The sequence below is a fragment of the Solanum pennellii genome, chromosome 5 (genome assembly GCF_001406875.1).
Source record: "Solanum pennellii chromosome 5, SPENNV200".
In the NCBI taxonomy this organism is placed as follows: Eukaryota; Viridiplantae; Streptophyta; class Magnoliopsida; order Solanales; family Solanaceae; genus Solanum; species Solanum pennellii.
In genome coordinates this window covers 67,446,913-67,467,989 of record NC_028641.1, presented here as the reverse complement: position 1 = coordinate 67,467,989, position 21,077 = coordinate 67,446,913, and positions in this window count along the sequence as shown.

The following is a 21,077-nucleotide window of genomic DNA, read 5'->3' as shown; positions in this document are numbered from 1 at the left end:
GGGGATGTATCCCTTCTTGTTTAGATTTATGGATCTTGTTAGATATTTTGGTACATTGAATTTCAGAATCTAGGTACTTAAATTCAACATTTGTTAGTTCATTAACTTGCTTCCGTAACTTAATTTCCTTAGTTTTGGTCTAGTTGTTGGTTTGGGTTGTAGTAGTGGTACTCCCGATGGAGGGATAGTGTGGGTGTTAATCACGACGGTCTGGATCGTGACAAAGTTGGTATCAGAGCCTAGGTTCGTTGATCTTGATATACCTAAAAGAGTCTAATAAATTCTCACAGAACGGTATGTGATGCCTTTACTTTTCTTCGAGAGGCAAATGGACTTTAGGAAATCTCGATATTTCTCTTTTGTCTTTCGTGCTATAACTTGATTCCAATTGGTATATGTTAATCAGAATTCGTATCTAATATCATTCCCTCTTCTTTCAATTGATGGTTAATAGAAGGTTCAGCGGTGTTCGTCCCTCAACCCCCGTCAATGCTCGAGCTGAGAAACCTTCAGCGCGAGGTCATTGTCGAGGAAGGGTTAGATGAAGAGCTAGAGGTAAAGGTCGTGGGAGAGTGGCTTCTGCTGGGAATGAGGTACAGGTTGAGAATGCTCATGTCAATGAGAAACCTCATAAGCACAATGAGGAGATAGAAGAGGATATCAAGGTTATAGATGTTGAGGAAATCAAAACAAGGAAGGAGTGCAGGCTGAGGCTATTGCAATCCCTCCCATCGATTCGATGTTAGCTCAACATACCATCTCATTCTTGAAAGGGTTGGCTGGTTGGGGAATGCTTCCATCCACTCAAGTCCCTACTAATCCTCCTGTTGCTACCATTGCACCCAAGACAGGCGAGATGGGAGATAATGATGATTTATTTCATCCTTTGTTGGGTTCAGTGATGAGCGGTAATGAGCATGATATGTTGATTAAGTTTCTGAAGCTTAAACCTATGGTATTTCTTGGTTTTGACACTAAGGATGCGTATGATTTCATTTTACACTGTTATGAGAGGCTGCATAAATTGGGTATTGTTCACCAACATGGGGTTGAGTTCGTGTCTTTTAAACTTCAAGGTGAGGCCAAACAATAGTGAAGAGCTTATATGGAGTGCAGATCTTCTACATCAACTCCACTTACTTGTCCCAATTCCATGTCTTGTATATAGAGAAGTATGTGCCTAGGACCTTGAGAGATCACAAAAAGGATGAGATTAAGGCACTAGAGCAAGGTGGTATGTCTCTGGCTGCTTATCATACCGTGTTTCACGCTTTATCTAGATATGCTACGGAGCTTGTCACAACAGAGGAGGAGAGAATCCAGTTGTTTATTAGAGGCTTGAATTCTGATTTGCAAGTGTTATCTGTTCATATGACTTCTGCAAGAAAGAGCTTCAATGAGGTGATAGACTATGTGAATAAAATGGAGGGGGTGAGGCGAGACGGTCAGGCTAAGGCATTTGCTAAGAGAACCAATAATTCTTGAAATTTTTAGGGCTCCTGTTCTAACGTGTCATGTAGGCCAAAAATGGCAGCCAAGCCAATTCAGTCAGCTATGCCCACCTCTACAGGTAACTATTTGGGAAAGTCATCTTATAATTTTCTAGATAGCCAAGGAGTCGCGCTTTTAGCAGGTAGAAAACTATCCTATGATCATAATTGCTATAATTGTGGAGAACTTGTGTAACACTTCGAAAATCCAAGACGTGTTCTAGAACCTAACATAAGTGTCATAAGGTCTAGACACTGTTTTAAGGTCCATTTAATGAATATAAGTCATTTAGGAAGTCTAGAAACAAAAACGTCCAAGAACGTCCATGGCGTCCGAAAACTAGTTCAATGAGATACTAGCATGCCTTAGCCTATTTGACTAGATTTTAGAAGTCGGAAAATGATAAAAATTGGTGGAAGGGTGTTTAACATGTGTTTAAGTTGATACATAGTCAAAAATTCCGGGAACGACTCCTTAAGGACCAACCAAGGGCCCTTGAAGAGAACCATTGCGTTTGGAGTCAAATACTGCCTGGGCAGTGTGCACCCACGAAAGGGCATCGACGAGGCGTGTGTTGATCGACGGGGCTTCGATTCCACCCGTCGACCAAAAATTATCCAATTAATTGAAGGGTATCTTTTGAAACGCTCTGAACTCATCGACGGATGTGCAGCGCAGAAGGGGGGTTGGTCCGTTGATTGAGACACGAGGAGTTGACGGGGTCTCGTGGGTGAGTGACTTGTTTTTGCTGGTCATTTTTAGTTGGGTTAATTCAATTAAATAGGGGATTAATTAATTAGCTAGGGGTTTAGGGAAGCCTAATAAAGTTAATTAACACCTCATATAAAGACCCCAACCCCATTAGACTAATCACAACTCACAAAACAAAACTCTCTTCCTTCTCTCTTCTTTCTCTCTATTGGAATACACCATTAAAGACCAAGCTAGGGGAGGTTTTTGGGGTCTGTAAAGGGACGATTTCACCATCAATTCTACATAAATTAACAAGGTATGGGATCTAATTCCCTTTGAGACCTCTTTCCTCAAAGGGTTCCATCAAAATTGATTTCCAAAGTTGAGTTTTCAAATGGGTTTTCAGCCAATACAAAATTGATTTTATGAATTGATACTTTTATCATTTATTTTGGATATTATGAATATATTAACATGTATTCTAACCTAATTATGATATATCTTGATGGTTTGGTCTAGTTTGTAGAAGATGACCCTTAACCGTTAACGCTTAACCCTAGGTTATGATCTTGATAGAATTAGGTTGTATTGATTCAATTGACTTGTTTATTGGATGAATTACTCTTATATGATGTTATTACACTAATAATGAATGAATTAGGGTGATTTTTAGTCTTTCATGCTAGTCTTGAGAAGATGATCTAGGTTAAGAAGTATGTTGTGAATTACCTAAGTATCTTGTCTTAAGCTATGAACTAGCATTGAATTGTGATGTAGTGATTGTTCTAGACTTTTTATCATGTTGATTATTTACTTATGATTATGTATACCAAAATTGGGTTGAATTGAGGGTTTATGGCAAGACCTTGATGATGAACTATGAAGGAGACTTTGTAAGTCTTATGATCCCTATCCTTTACTTCAAATTGTGGGTAATTGTGATTAAGTCATGATGTTGTATTGGAGTATGCCTTGTATTAGGATTGATAGGGTGGTATGATGTCGAATTGAAATGTCTTGATTATGATTATGAGGTGTTGGTTTTAGATGTAAATGTTATAAGAATGGTGAATGATTTACCAATGTGCCTTATCATGATATGAGAATGTTAATGGCTAACCTCACCTATATGAATTGTAATGAAAGGACAATAATCATGCAATCATTATTGAGCTATGATGATGATGAATATACAAGGGTTAGACCCTATGACCTACAATAAGCTATGATGACTAATAAAGACATTAAAGACATTTTAAAAAGGGACTTTAGATTAGCACCGAGTGAACTAGAGTGAGGAGTTTCCCTTCCCACATAGGGAAAGTAGGATCACTAAAGTACTCCTGAGATTGGAGATCATAATGCATGCATCATAAAGAGGGTCCCAACCATATCTCCTAGTTCTTGAACTATGTTGCCCCCACAGGAATACTAGCTCGTGGATCCACGTAGTCGCTATGTTGATGTTTTGGTACTACCTTGGCAAGTAGTCCTCCTTTTTTCAGTGTATGGTTCCATGACACTGTATTCCATATTAGCTCATGTGGTCTATGTCGGTTAGGGCAAGATGTTTCCAAAAGGTAAAATGAACTAATGGATTGGACTTTAACTAAGATGACTTAAGGGGTCTAGCTTAGTCTAGGTAGGAGTATGGGACTCTACCTAAGAATTGCACTAGTTAGACTTGAGGGGAGTCTTAGGAGAATGTTCTTATATATGAATATGCTTATAATGCTATATGACATATATATGATGAACTTGAACATTGTTGATACTATATGTTGATTGGTGTCACTTATGAATATGTGTTGGTCTATATTTGTAAAAGTATGATGTTATGTACTCTTAAATGTTATGATATGTGAAGTAGGATGTTAGTCATGATTCTTGTTGGGTTACTTGATTGAGTAAGGTTATGGGGCTTTGCTTGGTCATTGCATTTGATAGGGGTTCATGGGTAATTGTCTTGCTTTGGTTATGTTCAAATGTACTCTTATAGATGCTTGTTGCTAACATGACTTGATGATAAATTTACTTGAATATGTATTCGATTATATGATAAGAATGATTGACTTGACTAGACTTGATGTTTTTGTTTTTGTGATGTACATGCCTATGGCTTAGTGAACATGCATTATTGGTTTGTATGTTCTTGTTAAATGTGCATAAAGGTTTTAAATGAAAGGTGCATACTTTATGAAATGTCCCTTTTTCTTAGCATGTTTTCATAATATGTGTGATTATGGTCTCATACTTAGTACAAGTGGTGTACTAACCCCATTTCTTCATTTTCCCCAACATTTTAGGTTTCGGTCGTTGAAGTGCTTTGAAGACGACTTGAATAAGGCTTGGATCTCTTGATTATCCAAGTAGGGTAGGTCCTCAATTTTTGAGGGCGATGCCACTATCTAGCTAATTAAGTTGTTTTGAGTTTAAGACTATTATATTCTTTCTTTTCCATTTAGTATGCAACATTGTATAACCCATGTGAGGCATTCTTACTTTGATGTATGAGTTATTTCCAAGTTATTACACTCTTATTAGATGGTTATGAGATGAGACGACTATTATGACTATGTTATATTTTATATACTCATGTGCAATAAAAGTAAAAGAGTAAGTAATATTCCTATAAGAAGGGTCTATGTATATATCTATATATATATGTGTGTGTGTGTGTGTGTGTGTGTGTGTGTGTGTGTGTGTGTGTGTGTGTGTGTGTGTGTGTGTGTGTGTGTGTGAGTATGTAGAGGTCTATGTAAACCTCCGAGTAGATGTAATGAAAAGTTTTAAATTTTCCGCTAAATATGACCTATGAATGTAATGATGTAAACTAAGAGGCAAGTCTTACTCCTCAAAGAGGACGATGAAGCCGGTTACGTCTAGGAGGTAAACTCGGATGTGATAACTTGGACACATGAGGAGAGATTGCCCCATCCGCGTGTGCTAGAATCCACAACAACCATCTAGTGTAGTGGTACTTGCGGGTAACGGTAAGAATGGCCGAGGGCGTCCACAAGGTGGGCGACAAGGTAAATAGAGGTGGATGAAACGTTAATGGTAGTGCGAGCAGAGGTAATATGAAACAAGGCAGGAAAGTAGCTCGTCAAGATGATAGGGCTCAATTTTATGCTTTTTCGGGCAAGAATGGGGAAGATGCATCTGACACGGTTATCACATGTACAATTCTTGTCTGTCATTGGATGGCTAATGTATTGTTTGATCCGGGTTCCACTTACTTTTATGTATCCGTGAGCTTTGCGTCAAAGTTTGATATGATTTATGATGTACTTGATGCCTCTATCCATGTTTCTACCCCTGTCGGAGAGTTAGTCATAGTCACCCATGTCTATCATGCGTGTCCTATTTTGTTTATGGGTTCTCAGTCTTAGGCTGATTTGGTAATTTTGGATGTGGCTGATTTTGATATTAGCTTAGGTATGGCTTGGTTGTCCTCCTATCATGTTGTATTAAATTGTAATACTAAGTCTGTGACTCTAGAAATTCCTGGAAGGGAAATATTAGAGTGTGAAGGAGTGTACAAGCCTAACCATGTTAAGATTATATCCTCCATTCGGGCTAGTAAATTGGTAGAGCAGGGTTGTTTAGCTCATTCAGCTCATGTATGGGACGTTGAGATAGAGTCTCCATGTATTGAGTCTATTCCGGTGGTTTCTAAATGTAGCGAAGTATTCCCTAATTACTTGTCTAGTATGACTCCAGATAGAGATATAGATTTTTGTATTGACTTAGAGCCCGATACTTGTACCATTTTCAACCGTCCATATTGCATAACTTTGGTGGAATAGAGATATCTTAAGGTTGTAATCCAAGAGATTCTTGATAAAAACTTTATTCAACCCATTGATTCTCCATGGGGTGCCCCAGTGTTGTTTGTTAAGAAAAAGGACGGGAGTATCATAATATGTATAGCTATCAGCAATTGAATAGGGTCACTATTCGAAACTAGTATCCTTTGCCTTGCATAGATGATCTTTTCGACCAATTGCAATATGAACCAATCTTCTCTAAAATTAATTTGAGGTCTGGCTATCATCAATTAAAAATTAGGCCAGAAGATGTGCCTAAGACAACATTTAGGACTCGCAATGGGCACTATGAATTTTTGGTGATATCTTTTGGTTTGACCAATGCGACTGCAACTTTTATGAGTTTGATGAATTGGGTGTTCAAGCCATTTTTGATTCGTTTGTAATAGTTTTCATTGACGATATTTTAGTCTATTCAAAGAGTGAGGAAGAGCATGTTGATCATCTTCGTATCATGTTGATCATCTTCGTATTGTTCTGGGTGTTCTTGTGAAATTAAGATTGTATGCAAAAAAATTTAAGTGTGAATTTTGGTTGATTTCCTTAGCATTTTTGGGGCATGTAGTTTCGGAGGAAGGGGTTATGGTAGATCTTTAAAAGAATGAGGAGGTTTAAAATTGGGTTCAGCCTAGCTCTGTGATGGAAGTTAGTAGCTTTGTGGGGTCGCTAGCTACTACTGTCGGTTTGTAAAGAATTTTGCTTCTATTGACACTCAGTTGACTACTTTGACTAAGAAGGAGATACCATTTGAATGGACTGAAAAATGTGAGGAGAGCTTTCAAAAGCTCAATACTCTCTTGACTACCGCACCTATCCAAGTATTACCGGTGGAATGTAAGGATTGTATGATTTATTGTTATGCTTCTCATTTGGGGTTGGGCATTATGTTAATGCAACATAAGAATGTGATTATCTCTGTGTTGCGCCAATTGAAAGTACATGAGAGAAATTATTTAACTCATGACTTGGAGTTGGCAGCGGTAGTATTTGCCCTTAATATTTGGCGCCATACCTCTACGACATTCAGTGCGAAGTGTTTAAAATAGTCATAGTCTGAATCATATATTCACTCAAAAGGATATGAATTTGAGACAACAGAGATGGATGGAGTTACTCAAGGATTATGATGTGACCATTCAATACCATCCGGGAAAGGCTAATATGGTGGCAGACACTTTGAGTAGAAACGCAGTAAGTATGGGTATCTTAACTTACTTGAGTGTAACCAAGCGACCTTTGGCAAAACAAATCCAGAACTTAGAGGCTAAGTTCATGCAGTCGGGCTTCTATGAAAGAGGCGGGGTGTTAGTTAGCATTGAAGTTAAGGTCAGCTTCATCGAGGAGATGAAGGCCAAACAATTTGAGGATGAAGATTGGAAAGAACTCAAAGAGAAGGTGGTGAATTGTAATACACAAGAGACCACTCTTGATACGGATGGTGCTCTTATAGTGAAAGGAAGGATTTGTGTTCCTCAATTTGATGGCTTGATTAAAAAATTATTAGCGGAATCTCATGGTTTGCGATATTCTATTCATCCAGGTGTGACCAAGATGTATACAAATCTATATTGAATTTATTGGTGGTCAGGGATGAAGAAAGACATTGCGGAGTTTGTGGCTAAGTGTTAGAATTGTCAACAAGTAAAGTATGAACATCCTGTTGGATTGCTTCAAAGAATGTCAAATTCGAAATGGAAGTGGGAAAGAATAGCCATGGATTATGTGGTTGGTCTTCATAAGACTTTGGAAAAGTTTGATTCTATTTGAGTTGTGGTTGATAGATTGACTAAGTCAACCCATTTTATTCCGGTAAGACTAGACTATAATGTTGAACAATTGGTGAAGATCTATATAAAAGAGATAGTGAGGTTGCATGGTGTGTCCCTTTTTATCATCTCAAATCGGGGTACCCTTTTTACTTCCGAGTTTTAGAGGAGAAGGACATGCAAGACAAGTATCCACAATTGTTCAGACATGCGAGACAAGTATCCACAATTGTTAATTGATTAAGGTACTACTTTGCTCTCCCCTTAGCTTGTTTTTCCTTAGTTTTGTAACTCGGAGACGAGTGAAGGGAAAATTGGTATCTATTGTAAAGACCAGGTTCCCTCGTTATAAAAGTACCAATGAGGCAAAAATCGAGGCCCGAAAAACTTCTTCATAGTATTAGGATTTTCTCAACCTTGTCCAGACTTGGAGGAAATCAAAGTCATCAAATTGTAGGGAAATTTGGTAGAGATCTGGTGACTTAATTAAAAATTTGGTTACATGAGGTATTATATAACTCGTTAACGAATCCGTCTGATTTTATGTTACTGAATTTGAGTGAGTAGAGCTCCGGGAATCGACCTTAGCATAAATGGTACTTTCTGAGCATAGTGGAATGGAGGTGTGCTGTAAATTGTGACTTTGAAATTATGTGAACGAACTCTCTGTAGTGGGATAATGGCCGCTGTGACGGATGAGACGAGACTTAAAATCGTAAATTTTTAGGGAGGGCTCACTGTTTCAGAAATGTCCTTGTAGCAGGATTTCAAGCCGATGTAGCACAGCCGCTATAGCAGGAAAAGTGTCGTTATAGCGGCACATACATGAATTAAGTCGTTAATAGAACCCCTAAACGACCTTATTTGTCAATTTTTACTTTTAGAGTTACAGAACGACCCATAAGTGACCCTAACTTGTTTTCCACCATTCGTGAGGCAAACGTAAGTTTTTAACTCTCTGAATCTGTTTTTCAATTCATAGAACGTAATTTAATGGGTAAATATTGATGAGGGAGGTTTCCTGAATAAATTTTACAGTGGAAACAACCCTAATCCAGATAGTAGATATCATAGGTATGATTAAAAGAGTTATTAACATTGTTAGTAATTCAGGTAATTAGTGATTGTTTATTGATTTCCATATGTTATTAAATGTTTGTAGACCAAGAACAAACTTGTTTTGAGGTAGGTGATGGTTGTGATTTTATGATTGTGTGATGTATGCATGTTCTTGCTTCATTGTGATACTTGTATGTATATGAATATTGCAATATTAATCACCCTTGTTGTAATTGAGATAGATGAATGATGTAAATGTATGATCTTGATGATACACTTGTGATTGTGATTGTGATTATGATTAAGGTGTGACAATGAGGATCGGATTGCCATGTTCTAGCAAGCTAACTGGGATCGATTGCCACGTTTCGGCATAACTTTGGATTGGGTTGCCACGTTTCGGCACAATATTGGATCGGATTTCCACGTTCTGACATACTTTTACATCGGATTGTCACATTCCGGTAAGCTAACTGTTTCAGTTTAGGTTTCGTGAGATGACCAATAATGTGATAAGAATTTGTAGTGTGTTGTCGAATTTTCATGTGGATAATGTCATATTGGTTGATATATATGCATGTGATGTAATGATTTTCTGACTTGTTTATATTGCACTAGTGGGATAGTCGCGTGATCCTACCAGTATACGGTAGTTGTGTACTGATTCTGCACTTGATCTTATTTTTGTTGAGTATAGGGCATCTTCAAGCGTCTATACAAACCTCGCTTAGGAGACTAGAGATCATCGCATCGAATTCAAGGGTTAACCACATCTTTCGGGCTTCCATGGAGTTCTCTTTCGTTTATGTCCACCGTTTCTAGACATAGGAATTGTTTTAGATAGTTAAATAATTCATTAGTTGGGGATGTATCCCTTTTTATTTAGATTTATGAATCTTTTTAAATGTTTTGGTACATCAACTTTGATGTTCTAGATATTTATATTCTGCATTTTTTAGTTAATTAAGTTGCTTCTGTAACTTAATTTCCTTTGTTTTGGTCTAGTTTCTTGGTTTGGGTTGTAGGAGTGGTTTTTCCACCGGAGGGATAGTGTGGGTGCCAATCACAACGGTTTGGGTCGTAACATCCTCATTGTTTGGAAACAACCATTAATGTTTTCTTATGATCATTTCAGACTTTAATTTAGTTTCAGACATTCGAGTGAGCTAGAGCTTGTCCTAGAACCTCACTGTTGTTAGTGTCTATTTTAGAGATTAGTGTGTATGCATATGTGACCTTGTACTCAAATTTTCTCTTATGACATGACAAGACATTTAAGACTTTATTTCCTCTATTCATGTTGTGACACCTCGCCCGTTTGAACCTTGGAATTAACTCATACTTTTGGAATAAGTCTGAGATTACAGAAAATATTAGGAAGGATGTTACATGAGTTATTTTTTGTTCACAATGTTTGTACTTTAAGTTTTAAGTTCAAGGAAGTTGGAATATAGAAGTCGGCAAAAGTTATTATAAATGCCGTTAAGGAATTCTTGGTAATATAGGGCGAGATTTTAAGAAATAATATATAATGAATTAGAATACCTATTAAATATCAAGTTGAACGTCTATGAGTGTAGTTTCCAACGCATTGAACCATTCATCAATATGACTTCACAATTGGGAGATATGTACATTTTCGTTAGGCTATGCAAGCAGATACCTCAAAGTTGGTCCCATCACCTAATTCGTTCATTCTTTAAATACATCCATATCCTTCATTTTTTTCATTTGAACTAATCAAAAACCACAGAAAAATCAGAACTTAAGCAACTAAATCATCCACGGGTGTTGATTCTTTCAACTGTGAAGTTTCTCTACATCGCGAGCTCAACATTGTGGTATAATTTTTTTTGTTGATTTGGTCTCCAACTATTGCAGTTGCAAAGAGGAAAAATCTTTGTATTATTATTTCAGTCATTTTTGTTGAGGTAATCTTATTTTTACAACCCTCCTTGATAGTTCCATGTCGTCGCATCATTTTTGTAGACTTTGAGCCACGTGGTGGTGTTTTCGATATTGCGGTTGTGGGCAGCCTTTTTGTCTTACTTGGTTTCAGTATTATTGTTGTTTATTGATGGTGTTAAGGTGCTTGAGGTCATTGGGGTTCAGTTTGATTCCTACCGCAGTGGCGTACAATGGTTGTTGGATTGAATGACGTAAAGCAAACCTAGTTATGTCGATTCTAGAGCTTGTGATCCTTTGAGACGTTGTTGGAATGTATTTAATGGATTTCGTTGATAATTAATGTTGTTTTGGCCTCATTTTATGGTTTTGACTATGCTGGTTACAAGGGTGACATTAGTGTCTTATTGATCACTTATGGTTCATTCTTACAACCTTGTTGATTTTTGCATTATTGTGTTACTTTGGTTAGCCAAGCATCAAATAGACAACTTTTGGACATTTTTTGAAAGGTATGTTAATTCTATTATTTCTTTTCTAGCATGATCCTAATGTCCTAAGCTTGTGATGGCTATGGTATTACCATTAGTTGACCGATAGCCCTGTCTTGATAAGTCGGCTACGACCATATAATATAATGTCTATTGGCAACACTCTACTTCTTATTTAGTAGCCTAATAATCATGTTATGACTCTTTTCTAATTAATTGTGTTTACTTGTTATAGTTGTAATTTAATGTTGTCTGGTTGTCGGTTATGAGCTTGTTTTGGTCTCAGCCAACATTGACATTGCACAGTTCTAGAGCATACAAATTGATGCTTATCCGAGCCTACAGGCGGAGTAGACCGAGCCTTTGGGCCTAGTTGACTGAGCCTAAGGGTCGGGTAGACCGTGACAATGGGTCGGAGATGTTATACTTTTGGGTCATCATATATGTATTGTACCACTAAGCCTCAGATTTACATTGATTCATGGCACACCTACGGGGCAACATATATCGATAAAATATATATGTATTTTACCAAAGAACTTCAGATTTGCATTGATATATGACACATGTAATTCAAAGAGTTCAGAACAAATTAACATTCAGATCAAGGTAAGGGGTTAATATGGATATTTAGCGATTGTTTGCCCTTGTTAGGACCTATATGGATTGTGTGCTATTTGTACCTGTCGGGCTTATGGGGGCCAGTACAGGTTATTGCTGGTTATGTGCTTATATATATTCATGTTATAGGGAGCTAAGGTATTGTACTTCGGTTTCACACTTACCATTTTCATTCATTACTTATACTTCAGTTTCAACTTTCAGTTTACCTAACATGCTTAGTACATTATTTTGTACTGACGTCCTTACATGGAAGTGCTTTAATAATGCTTACAGGTCTTAAGCGACGACAAGAGAGACTTGCCGAGTAGCACAACCTCCTATCATGTATATTGGTTGATTCTTTTCTTCCAAGGGTTACTATATCTCTAAATGTTTGCTTATTTATCTTTTTGAGTATTTTGGGTAGGTCGGTGTCCTGTCTCATCCAAATTTTATATTTGTAGAGGCTTGTAGACTAGTGTGTTGAGTTGGTAGTCACGTGATTGGCCTTGTTGTCTAGTCGACTGATGTTTGATAGTTTCTGGCATATTATTTATATATGTACATATTTTCAATTTCTGTATAAAGATCATGGTGGCTTTGATGGCCCACATAGTGCTTATGCTTTCTTAGATACCTTGGTGGTCTCGACGGCCAAAACATGATTTTATGCTAGCTAGTTATTGCTTTATATAACATATTGGGAGTAGTTTTTTTTTTTGCAGAGTTGTTGATAGGGGCCTTGTTGGCCGATAAATTATTCTAAAGATGAGATAATCTTGTTTATTTTAATAATTGTGTGTTGATGTCATGTGTTGTTAGTAAGTTGTTCAGTAGGGTCGGCTTAGGCCTATGTTTTGGCATCAGGTGTCTATTGCTCCCCCTTAAGTTTGGGGTGTGACACTTGTTTGTTCAGTTCTATGTCATATTAGTGTCCTGGTATGCCATTTTGTTAGCTTAGGTTCCATTTCAATTCTAGGAGGGAGTCTCAGATTGTGACACCTACTGAGGATTATTTTCCATTAAGTAACGAGCCATAAATTCTAAAATTACGTCACTTTCCTTGTAATCATTTTCCATTCAGCAACAAGTCATCAAGACTAAAGTCAATTTGTAATGACTCAATCACTCAATTTTGGAAAATTTTGTGAAATTATCATATTCCCCCTACCGTTATCGACCCTAAATCATTTTTGATTGAGTTTGAAAGGTTGGTTTCAAACTTATTTAAATTTTCAAAATTCTGTAAGTTTGTGAGTTTTAAAGGAAAAATTATTGAGTGAATTTTTGGGTCTTTTGGAGTTTGAGGTGTCAACATAGAATTTCGTTAATTTCATCAGTCCCAAAATGAGACATTTGATCTGTGAGAGTTGTTAGTTTCAGATTCTCAATATTTTTGAGGATTTTAGGACGTAAGTTGTGAAATTTTGGAAATTTAGCCTTAAGGTTTATTTTGGTCGACATTCAAGGTTCGGATACTCAAATTGATATTCTAGAGTTCCTTTCGATTTGAGGGATGATTTGAGGCCTAGGTGAGTTCTTGGTTCATTTTGATGAATTTTGCGAGCCTGTTTTAGCCTTTTTAGGTGTAAGTTAGTTTCTTGTGATTTTCAAGGATTTCAGGTCAAGGAGTCCTTGTATTCATATTTTGACGATTCCATCCATTATAGAACTTCTAGAATAATTGAATCATATATATAATTTGTGTGTACGGGGTTTTGAATGAATCTTGAGGGTCCTTTCGATGTTTTGGAAATTGGCTGAAGTTGTTGGTGTATGCAGGTTTTACTTATGTGAAGGTCAGCCGCTTAAGTGAACTTTGCTTTAGCTATAGTCCTGTCACATAAGAGACCTTCTCTTTTGCGAAGAAGGTTGCGCTTAAGCAACCCATGTTTAGGGCAGGGTTCGCTCAAGTGAACCTGTGGTCGCTTGTGCGACTTCAGAGAGGTGTTTTGCTACTCATTTTGGGGTATAAACCCCATTACACCATTTTCCAAACTTGGGGAACCCTTGGTGGTGAACTTTGAACGGATTTTTTGTGCTAGATCATTTGGGTTAAGTGCTCTGTACACTAAACCTTCATTTTCCATTGATTAATTATCAATTTTAACAACAAATTTTGGGATTTTTGTGGGTTAATAGAAGGTTTTTCAAGAACCTAAGTTCTTTACAAAATGGAGTTCTGAACTGATTTTAAGTTCTATTTCAAAATGATTTTCCCCAATGAGTTCCTAAGGACTTGAGTAATGCTCTCATGTATAAAATTTCATATTAAAATCTTAAATTTTGTATTAAGTTTTGTGTTGATTGATCTACCTTTTAAGAGGATCGATGTGAGTATTGGTTTTTCAGGAAATTTATTGTGAATACTTTCTTGTACGTAGATTTTGTGGCTTTGGAAATGATTTGCAGTTGATTAATTTATGGCAAGTGACCTCTTAAACCTTGTACTTCTCGTTGAATTTTGTATGCTTCCTTTATTGATTTTGTGTTGGAAGTAATGGAGATGAGGTGAAGAGTTGAATTGTCTATTGATACATCTAATTGAATTAAAAAGGGTTTAAATAAAAAGTTCTATGTATTAAACATGATGATGTGAATTGCCTTAATGTAACCCATACTGATTGATTGTGGTAATGCTTGAAAGCGTAAATGTGAACTTGAATTGTGTAAATTGTTGTCTCTTCTATATGGGTTGATATTGCTGGTGTGATTTGATCGTTGAACACCGGAATGATACATGTGATGATTGTAATGACGAGGTCTTTGCCACCGAATTCTATTATGTTTAGGTCTTTGATGACAAGTGTTATTAAGCCGAGGTCACTTGCCGGCAAGCATTATGATGTCGAGGTCATTTTACGTAAGTTTTTATAAAGACTATATAAATGTTTCCGTCTAGTGATATTGTGCCGATGAGAAATAGTTCCGACAAGAAATTGGTCATTGTGAACTAATGCAGTGTTGTCTATACGCGATTTGTATACTAATTGTGATTGATGTACTTGTTGTGTGTAACTAAACTACTTGACATTGAGATTGACTTATTTGAACTATTTGATTGTTGAATTGTGAAGATTTGAATGGAGAATATTAGGCCTATGAGTGCGTTTTGTAGAATCGTTTGGTTGGGTTGATTTCTTTGCAGGTTGTAGATTGAGGAGGTTTGGTTAGAGTGTACAAAATATTCATTTTCAAGCTAGTTGTTATGTTTAGTAGGTTGTTTTTTGGGTATCTTGTTGTTGGTACTCACCTCTTGCTTCTACACTTGTGTAGAATCCGAGCTTTGGATTGGCCTGTTGTGCGCTTTCTCTTTCTTTGATCTCGAAGCTTGTCAAGGACTTGAAAAGGTGGATTCTTGTCATTCGACGGGCCATATTTTTCCTTTTCTTACACTTCTTTTCTATTTGAGAAACAAAGATTGAGACTTATATTTATTTCTTAATTTCGCACTTATGTATTTAGTGGCTCGTACACGTGACAATCATATTTTGGGGTATTGTTTAGAATGAATAAATCTTCTTCCCTTCTCTTGTTCTGCTTTATTGTATTTCCATTTTCTTTTGTATTCGTTTGGTTGAGGCAAACTTTTCTTGATGGGAATAGACAAGTGTCATCACGTCTATTTTTGTATTGTGATACAATTTTATTGTTATAACTCTTTGTTTGAGAGAATGAGAGTGATGTTCATCTAATTAGGTTGAAAGAAAATATAATATTCTAATTGATAGCTTGCACACTTAGCACTAGAAGAGTCTACTGCCATTAGATATTCAAGTTTTTCATGAAATCATGGTGATTGCAACCCTAGTTTCTTTAATTAATTGGCTCTGTTTTATAGAAATATTATTATTGTTATTTGATTACAATTGATATCGAAAGATAGATAATTTTCACAGACCCCCTCCATATAAAAATAATCTAATAATAATAAGATAACCACTTAGGCTTAGTTTCACCATATTTTTTGTTGAATTCGACCACAACCTAGTTGGATTCTACAATTAACAATGGTGGTCTTATACTTCTTAAAAAGAAGATATAGTTTGTGCATATCAAAGAGTGTTATTNATATATATATATACGAATTAAATATGATATGAATTGGCCTTTTTCTAATTTGTTCGACGTATTCTTATCCGTTAAGGGTGTTCTTTTACTCTTACAACATGTAAAAAATTAGAATCAAGTTTCAACCAACATAAACCTTCCCCGCATTAGTTTTAAAAACCTTACTTAAACTCGCCCCGTATATGCCTCCATTATGCACAACGTTAAAATTGTCTCACCCCGGATAACCTTAAATCCACCCATACCCACATAAACTCCGTTCCATATCATCCCTATATATGTGTGTGAGTGATCCATGAAGCTGAGAGAATATTGCAGACCATATATTCTTGTAAAACATTCTATGAAAAATATAAAGTAAAGACAAAAATGACCTATAAACCACACTTTAAACATCAGTATTAATGTCAAATACATACAAAGGCAGAATGAAAATTTATAAAAAGAGTTAGAAGTTGATAAATTTCTTTTAAAATGTTCTCAAATTAATTATCTATGTATACATAAAAATTAAACGAATTACTATCATACATCATGCATTAATATTTGCAAGCTTGGACCCTCAAATTCTTCCACTAACAAGTCAGAAACTCAATAGATGTAATTTCAAAATTCTTTATCACGCAACTGATACTCCGCAGACCTTTTCTCATTATCATTGTGAATTTTATTCATCTTAGCATGGGAACTACTCCCAAGCTCAAGATTCTTCATCTCCTCAATCAGCTTTGTGTGGTTAGCGGAAAAAAGTGAAAAATCACTTTCATTATAATCAAAGATTGAGAAGATGAGGAAGGAGAAGGAGAAGGAGGAGGAGGAGGAAATAACTCAAATAATGACATATTTTTAGAGGAATTTTTTGAGTTTTCGAAGAATTTCCAAGTCCAAAAGTGGTAGTACCGTAACACTGATTTCGTGGTGGTGGTTGTAGATGAGGGTTACAAGGAATAATTATCCAATTATCATTCGGACCATTTTCAATCATAATGTCCCGATATGATTGGATGTATAAAGGGTATCGATACACATAACACCAATTGTATTTTGTCTCAGGACAAAGCTCTTTCAGTGTATGTGCGAAGAAACAAACTGGTTTGTTACATGACGTTCCATCTTGGACGGAATGATCTTGTACATTGCAGGGTGTAACCAGTAATCAAAAACTCCATGACACAATTCGCAATAATTTCCCTTTATGCAAGATGCGAATACCAGGGCAAGAAATTGAAATATAGTTGTATTTTCTCGGGTCACGTGGACGTGCTTTTTCCCCTTAATGGGTAAAGGAGCAAAATGTCCAATCGTGACTGTAAAGTTTTGAGCACTTTTTCACCTTGTAAATGGACATATAAAAATTATTAGGATCATATAAATTTTGACAAATATATTCATGAGAATTTTAGAATTTGCCTCTTGCCCCAAAAATTGTTTGTGAAATGGGGAAGATGATGAATAGTAGCTGAAATATCGACTATCACTGTAGTCCATTTATACAGATGATACAATTGAAGAAATACACAATAAAAATGCAAAAAAAAAACAATAATATATTTTTGAACGTATGATATATTCTACACGAATAGAAAATCAACTTCCGAAAATAAATAAGAAGAAAGGAAAACTTTTTAGATGGCTGAAATAGAACTAAAAGAGAAGGAGAAAATTTCTTGTGGAGTAAGAGAGTAAGTGTGGAATAGGTGCTTGAATCATGAGGTTATTTATAGTGTGAAGAGAAAATATTTTGTACTCTAAGGATACAGTAATGTGCGCTTAAGTAGTAATTTGTCCATCTGAATTTATGTGGCACACTTTTGTTTCTGAATTATCTTTTCTAGAGGTAATGTCACTTATATCTATTTGGAAATAATTTATTTTATATTTTTTCAATACAAATTTCTGCCTACGAATTATTTTAGACCACCACTATTTTATAAAATGTCGATTTTCAATAAACTTTCGGATGCAAATTGGCTTTGTTGTTAAGGAATTCCTAAATGAAATATATCGATTCATGATAAGCAATTTTTGAAGAATTCCATTCAAAACATTTTTGAAGAGTCATTTTTTGATGAATCCCATTGTCAACAGAGCTTCATAACCGACGATAATTGTTTAACATAAAACAATTAAAAGAAATATTTGTTGCTTACAAAAATAATACCAAATAAATCAAATAGACATCTGTTTTTTTTTTTTGGAAACAAAGGTCTCATCACATGCTCTTTTTCATTTTCATCTTTCAAACTTTTAGAAGAACCAAATATATCGCTAATTATCTTGCTAATTTTAGTACTTTCATATTATCAATGTTTCACGTATATGTAATTATTAAGATTTAAATAATACTAATATATATATATATATATATATATATATATATATATATGATGTTACATGAGATATCACTGAATTTGATTGAGTATTTGCATAATTTTTGTAACATAAACAAGATCCATTAATATTTTTTTGTGTATATTTAATTATAACTATTATCTACATGTAAAATTTCAAGTATTGATATTATATCATGAAAAATTGTAATAGAAGATAGCAAAAATTAACTTCTTATCATGTGGATTCTAAATCGTTAAATTTTAATCAGTTAAGTTTTGGATTATATGAAACAAAAGCCTTAAATGAGGATAAGAAATTAGGTTACAAAGTAACAGCAAATAATTTTGTCATATTTTGAAATAAAGAAGCAAAACTCTACAAGACATTCTTACTACTAAATTAGCCACTTGTTTCTTTTATACAAAATAAGTAATCCAAGAAGAAGAAGAATGAATTCAAAGGTCAAAAAGTTTTTTTGTTTCAAAATAATTTGCATTATTGATTACCTAGAACATGTTTATAGTTTGAATCATAATAAGTGGAATCAGTCATTAGAAAAATAAAAAGATAATATGTTATAACAAATTAAATTACATTAATAATATAAAAATTATTTTAACAGTATCAATATATAAAAATAAATTTATCATTTAAAAATATCTATGGATGCATTATGATATTGTAAGTATGTGAACATTAAGGCTTTGATTAGGAAAAAAACAATTCAAGATCTAGATAAGGAAAGAAAGAAGAAAACTGATTTTTAGACCTTGAAATATTAAGAATATTAACTTTGATGCTTACAATATCTAGATCAATACAAATAACTTTTAATTAATAGAACTATAAACTTTTGATTTTTCAACCAATTGTCAATCTTCACGAATTAAATGAATTATTAATTAAAAATTTAAACATTCGTGTAGTATGTTAATATTTTTGATGTTATTCTTTATTTGAGGAAATATGATTATTGTAATTTTAATAATTTAAAATAAAACATATTTCTTATATAAGGAGACCATATACATATATTTTATTTTATTTAAGGTTATAATTTTCATTGAAATATGATAAGGATCAATATCATAATTGATCAAAGATTTAAGAGTATAATTATCCAATAATAGCTTTAGAAAGCCCTTTGATAGTGAAATTTCATTTGATGAGAATAACTTTTGGTAATAAATTTTTAATGAAGCATTATAAATTGTATGCTTCAAAAGTAAATTTGATAATTGGATTGGGCAAGAATATTAATAAAGGCTTGCATGCATAGGTTGGTGTTGTCAAATTTCTTCTATGGTCAAAATAGAATTAGCACAATTTTATATGGCCTTTATAAAATGTATATGTAATTATATACTTGGTATAACCATGTAAAATTTTGGTTAATAATTCATATAAATGTGTATTTGAGCATTTATGTTTAATTTTCAAAGCTAATATGTATATTTGTGTTAAATTGATGATTGATGCGTAAGTGTTATATGTATCTGATACACAGAGCACGAAAATTTATAAGCGGAAAAAATTATTTAAGTCAATTTGATGAAACATAGTGAATTAAGACATAAAAACTTACCAGCAACACATGTGAAAGGATTGTTGAAATCCCTTGCAATATTAACCAGAGGTCTCGAGTCCGAGCCATGAGATGAAGATTTTTCGTGATAGACACACTTTATTCCTATCATTGGACTTATTCATCCTTAATCGATTTAAATCTGGCAACTAAATCTCAAATATCAATATATGAAAAAAGGAATAGAATTAAATTTGAATTCTAACACGTAATGTGTTTATGAAGACTCAATTTTCATCAATAAATACAAAGAAAGGGGGTGCTGATTTTTGTTTCCTACAAGTTTCTTTTAAAATATGAGTAATTGTTTTACCTTTAATAAACTCAACATGACATATGAATAGAGAAATAAATCTTTAATTGATTTCAAAAGAAAAGAAAGAAAGAAAACTATGTTAATTGTCAAGATTGTTGGAGAAAAAAGATTTGTGTGATTTATTATATTATAGTTATATATATATTTAAAAAGAAATGCTCATCTCATGAGCTATGAAGTGATCTTAGACTTAAATCAAAAACTTAATTTAAATAAACATAAAAGGAACAAATAGGTTAGAACAATATAAAAAAAAATTACCGAATTCGCTAGAAAGAATTCTAGTAATAAAAGTAGATCTAGTTTATGAACTCATGTAACAACTACAAGAGAAACTCATACCTTTATAAACTGACTATACAGAGATTTCATGATATTTGAACTGATGATGTTTTTAAAGGAACTGATTTTATGGCATCTGTGAGCTTATTAGATGTCTCTTACGAAGTGACGCAAATTCCGAGATATTGCGCTACATGAAAATATCGAAGTTAAGATCAAAGCTTCATATGAACCTCATCAAATTGTAGAATCCTTGAGGTTTAAGTAGAAGACGCCTTATCTATGAAGCCTTCAAGAAGTTGACATCAGAGTAGATAGGAGTACAATGGAAGAGGTCGAGAATTTTCCTATTTTTTGTCTAAATATTTGTCTAGTTGTTCGTTTTCTTCTTTTATTTTAATTTTTGCCGATTTGGGGCTTTGTTTAACAAATTTCATTGTGGGAAACTTTAAAAAAGTGATTATAGTTTGGACTTAATTAGAGATCAATAGGTATAGTTTTGTTAATTACAAATTATAACTACATGTTTGGAAGAGGAGAAAGGTTAGTAAGACTAGAAGAGGGAGCAGAGAGGTGCGCAATATCTAGAAGAGGGAGTTTGAATACTTGTTTTATTCTTTGTATAAGGTTGTATCACAAATATGATTGATA